General features: G+C 38.0%; 1 non-coding gene across 1 annotated transcript; it reads left to right on the top strand.

Annotated features, from left to right (window-relative positions):
• Window positions 1-14,012: 14,012 nt before the first annotated feature.
• Window positions 14,013-14,120, top strand: LOC132253490 (small nucleolar RNA R71). The gene has a single exon (XR_009465339.1). It is a non-coding gene; the product is annotated as a small nucleolar RNA R71 (small nucleolar RNA).
• Window positions 14,121-14,402: the final 282 nt, after the last annotated feature.

Here is a 14,402-nt window from a genome sequence, read left to right as displayed (position 1 = left end):
CAAAGTTTGGTTTTTATTTCCTTTGGACAACTTCCAACGGCCAATAGTTGATAAGCTTTTGGATTTCTATCCATTAGTTATCTCCTACGAGCTATTGGAAGGTGAGGTTTTCAATTCCAAGTTTTGCATTAATCTGTTAGAACCAATTTCAATGGCCATTGAAAGGTGAGTTTATCACCTCGAATGACTTTGAGTTGCCAATATTTGGTAAGCTTTTGGCTTTAGACGATTAGTTATCTCTTACGAGCCATTCAAAGGAAGTCTAAGGTGAATAACCATTGATGAAATTCACTACCATCTGTTTTGCCATTTTAAAGGATTAAAACTTGATTTGCTAAATCCATACCGGTTCGGGAAGCAAGCATCACCATAGTTGCAACCCCAACGCGAGGAGCCTATCCTAAGATTTCCAATTTGCATAAGAACCAGAGCATAACTATCCTATCTTTGAGAAACTTGTTTTTACACCCTTTCATTTTAGTCTTTAATGTTAGCTTAGATTAGTTTAAATCTTTCTAAAAAATTTACATCTTCTTTTAAAGCTAACATCCATAAGAAAATCACCTATTTTCCTAATTTGAATATCACTTGTGTTTACGAAAACCCTTCCCAGTGAACGATCCTAGAACCACTATGTTATAGTAGCTTGGCTACTTTAGTAATAGTATTCAAGGTATAAATTTTGTTGATACGCCTTTAAAGCTAAGCTACCATGAGTCGAATCAAATGGCGCCGTTGCCGGGGAAGGTGCCACAAGCACAGTGAAGCAACCATTAAGGGTAACTTGTGATCTTCATCACAAGTTTGGTGAGTTTTCTTATAATTTTTTTTAGTTTAGTTTTTATTGAGTTAAATTTTTTATTCTCTTTTCTTTTATTTTTGTTTTAATTTCAATTTGTGCATTCCTTGTTGGATTCGAGACCAAGAGGGAACCCTGGTACAAGTTGAAGAAAAGAGCCTTAGTTGAATATCATTTTTTTTATAAATGGAAATTCCACATGAAGATCAAAGCTCTCATTATGATCATGAGAAGGACAAATTTGCATACTTATCCATGAGGGATCGGATTGAATTAGGGAAAAGGCAAGTTCAACAAAGCCAATGGGCTAGTAAGTATGCTTTGAATGAAGACATGAGCATGAAGGCAAAGCTAGCATCTATGGCTAGAAGGATAGAAGAGTTTGAATTGAGGAATGTGCATACTGAAGCACAACCACAAGCCATGCCAACTTCATTTGAGTATATAAACCATCCCAACCTTGCAACCCAACCTCAACCTCAACCATCAATGAGTACATCTTCATTGGAGCAAGCCATTTTGAAGATAAGCAAAGTCATGGAGGACTTTGTAGGTGAGCAACAAAAGATCAACTCTCAGCTTAATGAAAAGATTGATAATATGGAGAGTTCAATAAATGTAAGAATGGAGGGGGTTTATAATGATCTATCACTAAGGATAGAAAAAGTTCAAGACTCCATTGAGAAGCTCACCAATCTCGACATAGCAAGGGGGAAAAGGAAGCTTACTCCTCAACCCCACCATAACCTTCAAGGAACCAATGCAAAAAGATCAAGGAAAGTGTTGAAGATTGACACTTTGGTGGGGGATTGCTATGACAACTCTATGGACCAACCTTCCATTGAAAATCATAAGGTTCAAGATGATAAGGGGTTACCTGAACCCTTTAAAGCATCCACTTCTCTAGGGAAGAGAAGAGAAACGAATTCCCTTGGACCAAATGGGAAGGATGCCAATTTTGTTTGGGATCCAGGGGGAATTCAGCATGAAGTGGGTGTGTGAGTCAGGATGAGCTAAATAGTTCATCTTCTTTTTGGGGTACATGCTATCAGCTTCATTTAAATTCTATGCTTTCTTTAAATTTATGCATGTTTTAGTTTGAATTCTTAGCTTTAATTTAGTTTTAATATGTTTTTAAGATGAGTTTTGGATGATCATTGTAGGAGGAGATGCAAAAATGATGAAAGAAAAGGAAGAGAAGAGAGAATTCTGGCCATTGGTTCTATTTCCACTTTGGGACATATTTTGGAGTACTTTCTCGAGTCCATTTTATACATACTATATACCATTTCGAAGCTCGGGAAGTCAGAAGTCCAACGCTTCAAACGGTGTCCAAATCGGAGTTGAAACGAAAAAGTTATGGTCATTGCAAGAAAACTGGACCGAGCTGAGCGGGAATTTCGCACACCACTATTCAAGGTGCGAATTCCTCAGTCCACTGTGCGAGAATTTCGCACACCTCAAATCAACGTGCGAAATTGGAACTCCAACGTGCGAATTTTCCCCTGTTTCTGCCGACTCCACACGAGATCTTTTCTTTTAGATATTTTTGTATAAATTTCCATTCTTCTCCTTGTAATCCACGAATCATAAGATTTCTTAGCTAGGAAGGATTGGAAAAACTTCTCTATATATATTCCCTTGCATCCGTTGTAATTATATATCGATCAATATATAGAATATACAGAGCCTTGCTCTGTTTTTCTCTCTTCTCCTGTTCTTCCCCATTTCTATTTTCTTAGTAGCCAAACAGCCTCTGAGGGCTTTTCCTCATAGGATGATTGGCTAAAACTTTTAGTTTCTCAAAGTATGGATGTTATGTGATGGCTTGGATGCAATCCCATGGAAATTTCTCGCACCCGGAAGGTAAGGTAGTCGTTTTTCATTAATGGTTCATTAATGCAAAGTTTGGTTTTTATTTCCTTTTGACAACTTCCAACGGCCAATACTTGATAAGCTTTTGGATTTCTATCCATTAGTTATCTCCTACGAGCTATTGGAAGGTGAGGTTTTCAATTCCAAGTTTTGCATTAATCCGTTAGAACCAATTTCAATGGCCATTGAAAGGTGAGTTTATCACTTGGAATGACTTTGAGTTGCCAATATTTGGTAAGCTTTTGGCTTTAGACCACTAGTTATCTCTTACGAGCCATTCAAAGGAAGTCTAAGGTGAATAACCATTGATGAAATTCACTACCATCTGTTTTGTCATTTTAAAGGATTAAAACTTGATTTGCTAAATCCATACCGGTTCGGGAAGCAAGCATCACCATAGTTGCAACCCCAACGCGAGGAGCCTATCCTGAGATTTCCAATTTGCATAAGAGCCAGAGCATAGTTATCCTATATTTGAGAAACTTGTTTTTACACCCTTTCATTTTAGTCTTTAATGTTAGCTTAGATTAGTTTCAATCTTTCTAAAACATTTACATCTTCTTTTAAAGCTAACATCCATAAGAAAATCACCTATTTTCCTAATTTGAATATCACTTGTGTTTGCGAAAACCCTTCCCAGTGAACGATCCTAGAACCACTATGCTATAGTAGCTTGGCTACTTTAGTAATAGTATTCAAGGTATAAATTTTGTTGATACGCCTTTAAAGCTAAGCTACCATGAGTCGAACCAGCCATTTTGTGCGCCTGCGAAATTCTCCCGAGTGCTTCCAGATATTTGCGACCGACATTTTTTGATATTTTGCTTCAGATATTTGATGTCTAAATCCCAATTCTCTCCTTGTAATCCACCAATTATAGGATTCCTTAGTTGTTAAGTAAGAACACAGGGGTGAATAACCTCAGATATTTTGTTTTGTAATTTTCTTTATATATAGCTCTCGGGAGCTTGTTCTCAGAGAATCATGTAATCATGTAATCCACTGTAATATAGATATATCATATATAGATCAACGAACAGAGCACTTGCTCTGTTTTTCATATATATTCTTGTTTTCTCGTTAGTTTTCTTTCTAGCCAACCAAACTCTGAGGATTTTTCCTCAGAGGATGAGAGGCTAGGCTTTTTGTCTCTTGGAGTGAGGAAAGCCGGGTAAGTTTCCACATGCATAGTTTGGAAGTTTTGTTGTTTTAGTTTTTAATGAAGAGAAAGTGTGACCCGTTAATGGTTTTTATCTTTTTAGTTAACTTAAAACGTCTTCAATTCACCTGAGCCAACACTTGGTAAGGCAAGTGATCTCCGTCCATGGAGATTCACTAGTTTATCTCTTGCGAGCTTTTGGGAGGTGACTTGAAGGTAGGATTTTCTAGAATAGCCAACACTTGGTAAGCTTTTGGACTCCAAGGAGACATCCATTAGTTATCTCTTGCGAGCTTTTGACGGGTAATCCAAGGTTAAAGATCACCTTGAATGGCAAATGCTAGGTGAGAGGCACGAGCCATTGCAAGATGCATCAGTGAGAGGGATTTAGTGTTTGAACCCATTAATGGGAAGCATCTGTACAACATCGGTTAGAGAATTAACTATATGTTAATTCTCTAATGCGAGGAAAAGAAACAAGTGACCGGAACTCCCTTTTTGTATGAGGAATCTGAGCCTAGTGATTTGAAACTCCAAGAAACACTTTTCTTTGTAAGTAAAATCAGTTACTATTTTTTGTTAGTTTAAATCTAAACCTTTTTCATTCAAACATCTTTATGTTTTCTTTTAAAGCTAACCTTGAAATGAAAAGGCACCAATTCAATTTTGAATTAATATCATTTGCAAAGTGAAAACCCATCCCAGTGAACGATCCTAGAGCCACTATGTTATAGTAGCTTTGTCTTTGCTACCCTAGTATATGGTGTAATAGGTTATAAATTTTGTTGATTACTCTCTCAATCAAGGAGCACCAGCTGGACATGAATCAGCTGAGACACCAAGTGGGCACGAATCAAATGGCGCCGTTGCCGGGGATCGAACCCCGAATCAAATGGTGCTGTTGCCACTGCCGCTGCTAGGGACGAATCACATACTCATACTCTTATACTCTCTTTTAGATTCTCACCATTTATATTTTTCTCTATGCATACTTTTGCCACTAATCTTGTTTTTTTTGTGCAAGACTAGTTTATATGAAGTCCTCATGACAAACTTCTCACTTGATGATATTGAGGTAACATCTCCATTTTTCCTTTCATTTGACCCAATATCCTACACATTGGGGACAATGTGTAATTTAGGTTGAGGGGGGAAGGTCTATTAGCCCTAATTTTTTTCAAAAGTTTGCCTGTTATATTTGGTTAATTAATGACATTCTTAATTTGCCTTGGCAACTCATGGTTTATTTTGCATGAGAATGCTTTAAGTAGTATTATTTCTTTAGAATTTGAGAAAAAATACAGTTAGAGCAAGAGTATTAGTTCACTTACCTTATCTTTATATACTTTGAAGTGCAAAAATAGTTAGGTTAAATTCTTTGAATGCCTTCAAATTTTTTTTAATGGTTATTTTCTATTTAAGACTCAAAGCACACATAAAGCACATATACCCTTGTGGTATCTTGATTAAAATAATTTCTTTAGCTTAAAAGGAGTTGTTCTTAAGCAATAAAATGAGGAAATGAAAAAAAAAATTGATGAAAAAAAAATTTGAAAATGATTTATTTAAGCTTGAGCAATTATTTGAGGGGGTAATGGCCCTGTGTTTTCAAGCCCCGGTGCCCGAAAACGACTGGTTAGAAGTCATCGATATCTTGCTTGTAACATAAGCTAAACTCAATTTTGAAAAAAAACATTAAAATAAATAAATAAATATTTGGGAAATTCAACCTTGTTCTACCTTGAGCTAGGATGACACCTAAAAGGTAAGTGGCCTACAAAGGTTCTCAATACCTAGTACCTTGGGTGAAAACTTGGGAGTTGTCGATGGATCCCTATTAAGCCATATAGAAGGAGATTTCCTAAACTAAGAAAGAAAAATCAAAATAAATTTTCCTCATTTTTTAAATTAAAGAATGATGAAGTTTGAGTTTAAGAAAAGTCTTAAGAAAAATACTGAGGGGACACCAAAATTAAGCACATGAGGTTTAGGTGGAAAAAACCAAACAAGGAAAAATCAAGAGACACTAAGGGGAATGCTAAACATGGATGCACATTTATGTATACGAAGATAAGGTGAAAAAACTAAGAAATTGCATATCTTGTTTCATTTTGCTCAATTCTAGGAAATTTGACTACTTGGGTATCTTTTGTGTGTAACATGTTATTGATTCATGCTCAGTCGGGTGTTTATCAAAACATTTATAAAACCTACAACACCTTATACTAGAGTAGCAAATACAAAGCTACTATAGTATAGTGGCTCTAGGATCGTCCACAGGGATGGGTTTTCTTTATACACTTAACATTAATGAAAGGAGAAATGGTGATTTCCTTTTTGGAAGTTAGTTTTTAAATGAAAATAAGATTGATTGGAAGGGTTGATTTTAAGTTAAGGAAACATAAACAATTGAAATTATTATAAAGAGAAAGTCTCTTGGAGCTCTGGTTACTAGGATCAGGTTCCTGTTGCAAAGTGGGAAATTCTGGATCTTCTCCTCACATTGGGGATAATAACATAGAGGATGGTCATCTCCCAAACCGGATTTGTATTTAGCAAATAAGTTTTGATCCAAAGGGTTCTTCAAAAATCATAGTTGCTTCCCATTAATAGCTTCAAACACTAAAGACCCTCACCTTGAACCACCTTCCAATGGCTCGTACTTGATAACTAATGGACATCCATGGATCTAGCAATAAGCATCCATAGAATCCTAAAAGCTTACCAAGTATTGGCCATTCAAGGTGATTCTAAGGGATTAAAGCTAAAACTTGACATACAAACCATTAACGATACACAACTACCTTCATTTTTAGCAAGGAAAACTCCCACCTTTGCATCTGGGTCCTTTACCTAGCTTCCATCACTCTAAGAAACGTGAAACTTAGCCACTCATCCTCTGAGAAATCATCCTCAGAGGATGTTTGGCTAGAGAGAAAGTGAAGAGAAAATGAGAAGGAAAGACAGAGAAAAACTTAGACTTTACAAAATATCTAAAACATAATATCTAACATAACATCATCTTTGAGAGGTTTTCCAACCCCTATTTATAGTTCCTAAACAAACCCTAATGTCTTTTATCTATTACAAAATGAGTAAAAAGGAAAAAATTACAATTCTGGAGATTTTTCCTGAAGGTCGGTGTGCACAAAGTGATTTTGGCACGCCTTGCAAAATTTTGGCACGCCTTGCAAAATTTTGGCACACCTTGCGAAAGTTTGGCACACCTTGCGAATTTGATGATTTTGCCTTGCGAAATGCTTTGTTTCCCTCCATCTTACTACTGATAGCTTTGTCAACCCCTTTCCAAGTTTGGCAAGGGGTTTTGAAGTGCTCCAAGGCTCAAATTCTTCATGTGATTGACCTTTAACTTGCCTTGCCATAGCTTGCACAAAACTCTCCCTCAATCTTGGCCTATTTCAGTGATCAAAAAGCTACCAAAAACACTAAAACTTACCAAAAATTAGTTAATAACATTTGCTAGGTCCTTAACATGCCAATTGGGATAAAATGTCTAACTACTACTCAAAAGTGCTTAATACAATTAAGTTTAAGATTATAAAAATGCACTTTTTGAGTAGTAATCACTCCCCCCAACCGACACATTGCTAGTCCCTTAGCAATGAAGGAGACAAAAAGAAAAATAGACTATACAACAATTTACAAAATCATGCTCACCACTTCAAAAATAAAATTTTAAAGCAGCATGATATGGATCAAAAATCTCTCATGGAAAATCAAAGATATAAAACCCAACCTTTAACAAGAGTCATTAAATCACTTACCTAATCACAAAATACAAAGAGTAGGCACTATACAAATTTAAGCATCAAAAGAATTTCCACTCTCAAAGATCCAACACTTAATCTTCGACAAGAATCTAAGTGTTAAGGTGATTAGTTTCCAATTATAGTATGCTAAACTATGCTCTCCCCCCAACCTAGTTCTTTCTCAAACCTAGCAAACTGACCAACACCCAATAGGCTAAGAACACACCTCTTTTATTTCACAATTCTTTTATTTGCTCAACTTCACCCATTCACCCCTATAACGAGCATTAAGGTTTGCGACTCCCAACCAATTAAGGTTTAGGGCACCAGGCTTCAAAGACTTTCGCCATATATCCTTATGACCTTGCTTGGGTTTCAAGGCATGTGTAGCACTTGTTTTTTTTTTTTTTTCTGAAGGCTCATTGGCCTTCTATAAGGTGTCCCAACACTATTAAAATGAGGTCAAAGGTACCAAGTCAAAATTTTCCTAAGTTCAAGGGGTGAGATAGTTTTTCATCTTATAATTGGAACCTAATGTGCACAGTGTGTGGTAAGATTAAAGTGGAAGAAACAAGGTTGAATTCAATAGGAGCTTCAATAATTCATCAACCTCAATATACATAATACAAACTCTAAGACTTAAGCAAAAAGGCAAGAACTCAACTTCTCTCATTTCATTTTGAGAATTTTTCCTTAACAACCATGGAGAGTAGAGTAAAAACTTTTAAAAAAAAAATAAACAAAAGGTAACTAAGTTAACAAAATATCCTAGCAATATTTACAATACTTACTTCCTCAACTCTCCCCCTAACCAAGACGAACATTGTCCTCAATGTTTCAATTGCAAGTGAAAATAAAGGGAGGAAGTGATACCTTTCGAGGCAAATTTTTCATAGTCATGCAAAAGTTTCGCAAAAGGGCGCAAAAATGACTAGAGAAGTGAGAAATGAAGTTGGGATGTATGCTGCAAAAAAAATAAATAAATAAAATTTTACTATTTTTTTTTTTTTTTTAGAAAAATGAGGGGTGGAGATTGTTCGCAAAGTGGAATTTTCGCAAAGTGGGGTCTTCGCAAAATGGAATTTTCGCAAAGTGTAATTTTCGCAAAGTGGAGTTTTCGCAAAGTGGGATTTTCGCAAAATGGAATTTTCGCAAAGTTGATTTGTAGGGTGAACTTTGAGTTAGCAAACCATGTGGAAATTCGCATTTGAAGACCGAGAGTCACAAGAATTTCGTAGAGGGTGCGAAATTTTTGCATGCTCTGCTAAATGGCAGTAGCTCACTTAATGCAAAGAGCACTTTTCACACACCATGCGAAAAATTCGCAGAGAGGTATGCGAAATGCTTTGCTTCAATTTTTCCTCAGCTTTTCCTCTACAAGTGATCATCAAAAACCTAAATTAAATCAAACTAAAATGGAATTCAAGTAAGAAATCGAAATCAAAACAAATACAAATGCAAGAAAAACATGAAATTAAAAACAAAAAGCAAAAATGGATGAACTTAATAGTTTTCAGAAAGACTAAGTCCATCCAGGATCTGATTATTATTATTATTTTTTAAGCCTGAGGGGGATCAAGGAGGGTGAATTCCTCCTTGTCTCGAGAAAAAGGCTCCACAAAGGCTTGAGACGATGGCCATTCACTTTGAAAGTTCGATTACTATTGGCGTTGAGTAGCTCCACTACTCCATTTGAATACACTTGGTGGATTGTGAAATGACCTAACCACCTTGATTTCAACTTGCCCGGAAAGATATGGAGCTTAGAGTCATAGAGCAAGACTCTTTGTCCCTTTGAAAAGTCATTTCGGGTCACCAACTGATCATGCCATCTCTTCAACCTCTCTTTTGCAATTTTCGAATTAAGGTAAGCATCATTTCGCAGTTCCTCCAACTCATTGAGGTCTAAGAATCTCTTCAACCCGACTTTGCTCAAATCCATGTTGAGTTTCTTGATTGCCCACCAAGCCTTGTATTCCAATTCCACAGGGAGATGGCACGCTTTACCATAGACTAAGCGATAAGGGGACATTCCAAGAATGGTCTTGTAAGCAGTTCTATAAGCCCATAGTGAATCAAGGAGTTTGATAGACCAATCTTTTCTGTTCACATTCACCACCTTCATCAATATGTTCTTGATCTCCCGGTTTGCCAACTTAACTTGCCCGCTAGTTTAAGGGTGGTAAGGCGTAGCTACCTTATGCTTCACCCCGTACTTGGCTAGAAGAGTTTCAAAAGGATTGTTACAAAAATGAGTACCCCCATCACTGATTATGGCTTTAGGCATTCCAAATCTTGAGAAAATGTTCTCCTTCAAGAACTTGATAACCACCCTATGGTCATTGTGTTTGCATGGAATTGCTTCAACCCACTTAGAAACATAATCGACTCCCACCAAGATGTAGGAGTAGCCAAATGACATAGGAAAAGGTCCCATGAAGTCAATGCCTCAAACATCAAAAAGATCAACTATCAGAATGGGGTTCAAAGACATCATATACCTTCAGGTCAACTTCCCAAGCCTCTAACATCGATCACAAACCTTGCACATGGCATGGGCATCCTTGAAAAGTGAGGGCCAATAGAAACCCGATTGCAAGACCCTCATAGCTGTCTTTTGAGAAGCAAAGTGACCTCCACAAGCATTCTCATGGCAATGAGAGAGAATCCCATGTTGCTCTTGTTCAGGAACACACTTCCTTATTATTTGATCCGCACAATACTTGAATAGAAATGGTTCTTCCCAATAGTAGGCATTGATCTTTACAAAGAAATGTTTTCTATCTTGTGCTTTCCACTCACTTGGAACTTCTCCTGTAACTAGGTAGTTCGCAATGTGAGCATACCACAAAGTTACTACCACTAACATGAGAGATTCCTCTGGGAAGTCATCATTAATGGGCAAACCATGGGAATTATGTGCGATTGCAAGCCTTGAAAGGTGGTCAGCTACCACATTTTCTACTCCCTTCTTGTCTTTGATTTGAAGATTGAACTCTTGAAGCAAGAGGATCCACCTAATCAGTCTTGCTTAGTCAACAAATACTTCAAAGCAGAGTGATCGGTGAATACCACTATGAAATACCCCTCCAAGTAAGCACGAAATTTGTCCAAGGCAAAAACTACTGCTAACAATTCCTTCTCAGTGGTTGTGTAGTTTCTTTGAGCCTCATTGAGTGTCTTACTGGCATAATAGATCACATAGGGTTTTCCATCTTCTCTTTGGCCCATCATAACTTCAATAGAAAAATCACTAGCATCGCACATTACCTCAAAGGGTAACTGCCAGTTAAGAGCTCGCACAATGGGTATTGTTGTCAAAAATGACTTTAATTGCTCAAAACTTCTTTGGCATCTTTCATCCCATATGAATTTAGCATCCTTGACCAACAATTCACAAAGAGGCCTTGTAAGCTTTGAAAAGTCCTTGATAAACCTCCTATAGAAACCGATATGTCCAAGGAATTGCCTTACTCCCTTGACATTGGTGGGGGATGGCAACTTCACAATGAGTTCAACTTTTTCTTTATCAACCTCAATACCCTCCTTAGAGATGATATGCCCAAGAACAATCCCTTGTTGTACCATGAAATGACACTTCTCCTAGTTAAGCACCAAGTCTTTTTCAATGCACCGGTTTAGAACAACTTCTAAGTTTACTAAGCAATCCTCAAATGCACTTCCATAAACGATGATATCGTCCATAAAGACTTCCAAAATTCGCTCCACCATATCACTAAAGATGCTTAGCATGCATCTTTGGAAAGTTGCAGGTGCATTGCATAAACCGAAATGCATTCTCCTATATGCAAATGTACCGAAGGGGCATGTGAAAGTGGTCTTCTCTTGATATTCCAAATCAATCTCTATTTGAAAGTAGCCAGAGTAGCCATCCAAAAAACAATAGAAAGGATGCCCAAAAACCCTTTCAAGCACTTGGTCAATAAAAGGCAACGGGAAATGGTCATTTCTTGTCACCGCATTCAACTTCCTGTAATCGATACACACCCTTCAACCAGTAGTAAGGCATTTGGAGACATCTTCTCCCTTATCATTCTGCACCACCGTGATCCCAGACTTCTTTGGGACAACCTGGGTTGGACTCACCCATAGGCTATCTGATATGGGATATATAATACCGGCTTGAAGTAGCTTCAAAACTTTAGCTCGTACCACCTCTTGCATGTGAGGGTTCAACCTTCTCTGCGGTTGGCGAACTGACTTTGCTTCCTCCTCCATATAGATATGATGGGTGCACACCAAAGGGCTGATTCATTTCAAGTCTAAAATTTTCCACCCAATGGCCTTCTTACATCTTCTAAGGAGTTCGATTAGACAATCCTCTTGATGAATGGTGAGAGCTGAAGAAATCACCATAGGGCACTGCTTGTCTTCCTCCAAGTATGCGTATTTCAACCCAGTAGGTAGAAGCTTAAGAGTAAGTTTTGGGGGCTCCTCCTTACCAACTCTGTGCGACTCCTCCTCATTGAACAAAGGTAGAATCTTTTCCATCTTTCTCCAATGAGACATGGTAGTTAGCAAATCTGAGGGTTCAGGTAACCCTTCATCAGGATCCCCAAGACTCTCAATCAAATCTTCCTCCATGCTCTGTTCACAGTGCTCCTCCACCAAAGTGTCAATCATGCACACTTTCTCTGGCCCTTTCTCTTATTCTAGATGGAGATGCTTCTTGCACAAATGGAAGATGTTTAGCTCCAAGGTCATGTTGCCAAACATGAGTTGCATAACTTCATTCCTACAATTGATGATTGCATTAGAAGTAGCGAGGAATGGTCTTCCAAGTATGATTGACACATAGTTTGTCCCTATGACAACTAGATTAGTATCAAGAACAACAAAATCTACTGGATAGTAGAATTTGTCAACCTATACCAAGACATCCTCAATTACCCCCCTTGGGATCTTCACTGATCTATCAACTAGGGAGAGAGTAATGGATGTGGGCTTCAACCCCCCAAGTCCCAACTGCTTGTAAACCGAATAGGGTAGCAAATTCACACTTGCTCTCAAGTCTAGAAGAGCTTTCTCCACACATGTCCCTCCAATATTTACTGAAATGGTGGGGCATCCTGGATCTTTATACTTCACTGGAGACTTGCATTGGATGATAGCACTCACTTGTTCAGTCAAGAAGGCTTTCTTGGTCACATTTAACCCTCTCTTTACAGTGCACAAGTCCTTCAAGAATTTGGCATAAGTTGGAACTTGCTTGATCATGTCAAGTAAAGGAATGTTGACCTTCACTTGCCTCAACACTTCAAAAATTTCTGATGTATTCTTGGTTCCCTTCTTACCATGTAAAGCTAGAGGGAAAGGTGGAGACATGTGCTTCTTCATCATATCTTCCTTGATGACTATCCTTGGTTCTTCATCCACACTTGAATCATGGTCACCTTTCTTTGACTTTTTCTCACCCATGTCCTTATTTGATTCACTTCCTTCATCATGTTTCAGCTTGGGTGGGGGTTGAACAACCTCCTTACCACTCCTAAGAGTGATAACTGCTTTGACTTCCCTCAACTTTGAAGATTCTCCTTCTTGAGCTTCTACTTCATGAATTACCTTGGGATTTTGATGAGGTTGAGAAGGAAACTTTCCTTTCTCTTGCACAGTATTGAGGTTGGTGAGCCTTGAGATGGAGTATTGAACATTATCTATCTTCTGAGATAGATCATTTTGCATCTCATCCATCATTTTATTCAATGTACTCTTCACTCTATCAATTTTCTGATTCAATTGAGAGTTGATTGAATTTTGCTCCCCCACAAAGTCTCCCACAACCTTGCTAAGATTCACAATGGCTTGTTCAAGGTTTGAAGCTTGTTGAGGTGCTTGAGCTGGTGGTGTGTACTGAGGTGGCCTTAGCTTCCATGAGAAATTTGGATGGTTTATCCAATTAAAATTGTAGGTGCTTCTATAAGGAGCATAGTTGTTGGGCTTGAATTGGTCAACCACATTTGCTTGATCACCAAACATTTCTCGCACTACTGGAATGGTTGGACACTCCTCCACCAAATGCTCATAAGATTGACATATGGAACAAGGCGTAGCTTGCACTCATGCCTCAGAAATGGCTTATACTTCTTATACTTTCTTTAGTTCTAGCTCTTCCAATCTCCTTGCCATAGTTGCAAATTTTGCTTTCATGTCCATGTCTTCACTCAACACATACATTCCACCCTTAGCATTGGGCTGAGACTTCATTATCCCCATATCTCTAGTATTCGGTTCATCCCATCCTCTTGAAACTTCAGAAACATAACTCAAGAAGTCCATAGCTTCCTCTGGATTCTTACTCATGAAGTCTCCTCCACACATGGTCTCTAGGAGTTGCTTCATAGAGGAAGACATACCATCATAGAAATAACTCACTAAGAGCCATGTATTAAAGCCATGGTGAGGACAAGCGTTGATAGCTTCCATGTACCTCTCCCAACACTCATAGAATTTCTCATTCTTCTTAGCTGAGAAGTTCGAAATTTTCCTTTTTAAGCCATTGGTCCTATGAGTAGGGAAGAACTTCTTGAGAAACTCAGCTTGTAAATTAGTCCACATTCTGATACTCCTCGGCCTTAGAGAATTAAGCCAAACCTTGGTCTTATCCTTTAAGGTGAAAGAGAATAGCTTGAGTCTCATCAAGTCAATTGCAGCTCCTCTTTCTTGGAATGTATTGCACACGTCTTCAAACTCCTTGATGTGAGAATAGGGGTTCTCACTTTCCATCCCATGGAAAGTAGGTAGAAGGGGCACTATATGAGGTCGGATCACTAGTTGCTCA

The sequence above is a fragment of the Vitis vinifera genome, chromosome 19 (assembly GCF_030704535.1).
Source record: "Vitis vinifera cultivar Pinot Noir 40024 chromosome 19, ASM3070453v1".
Taxonomy (NCBI): domain Eukaryota; kingdom Viridiplantae; phylum Streptophyta; class Magnoliopsida; order Vitales; family Vitaceae; genus Vitis; species Vitis vinifera.
This window is presented reverse-complemented; position numbering and strand designations above follow the sequence as displayed.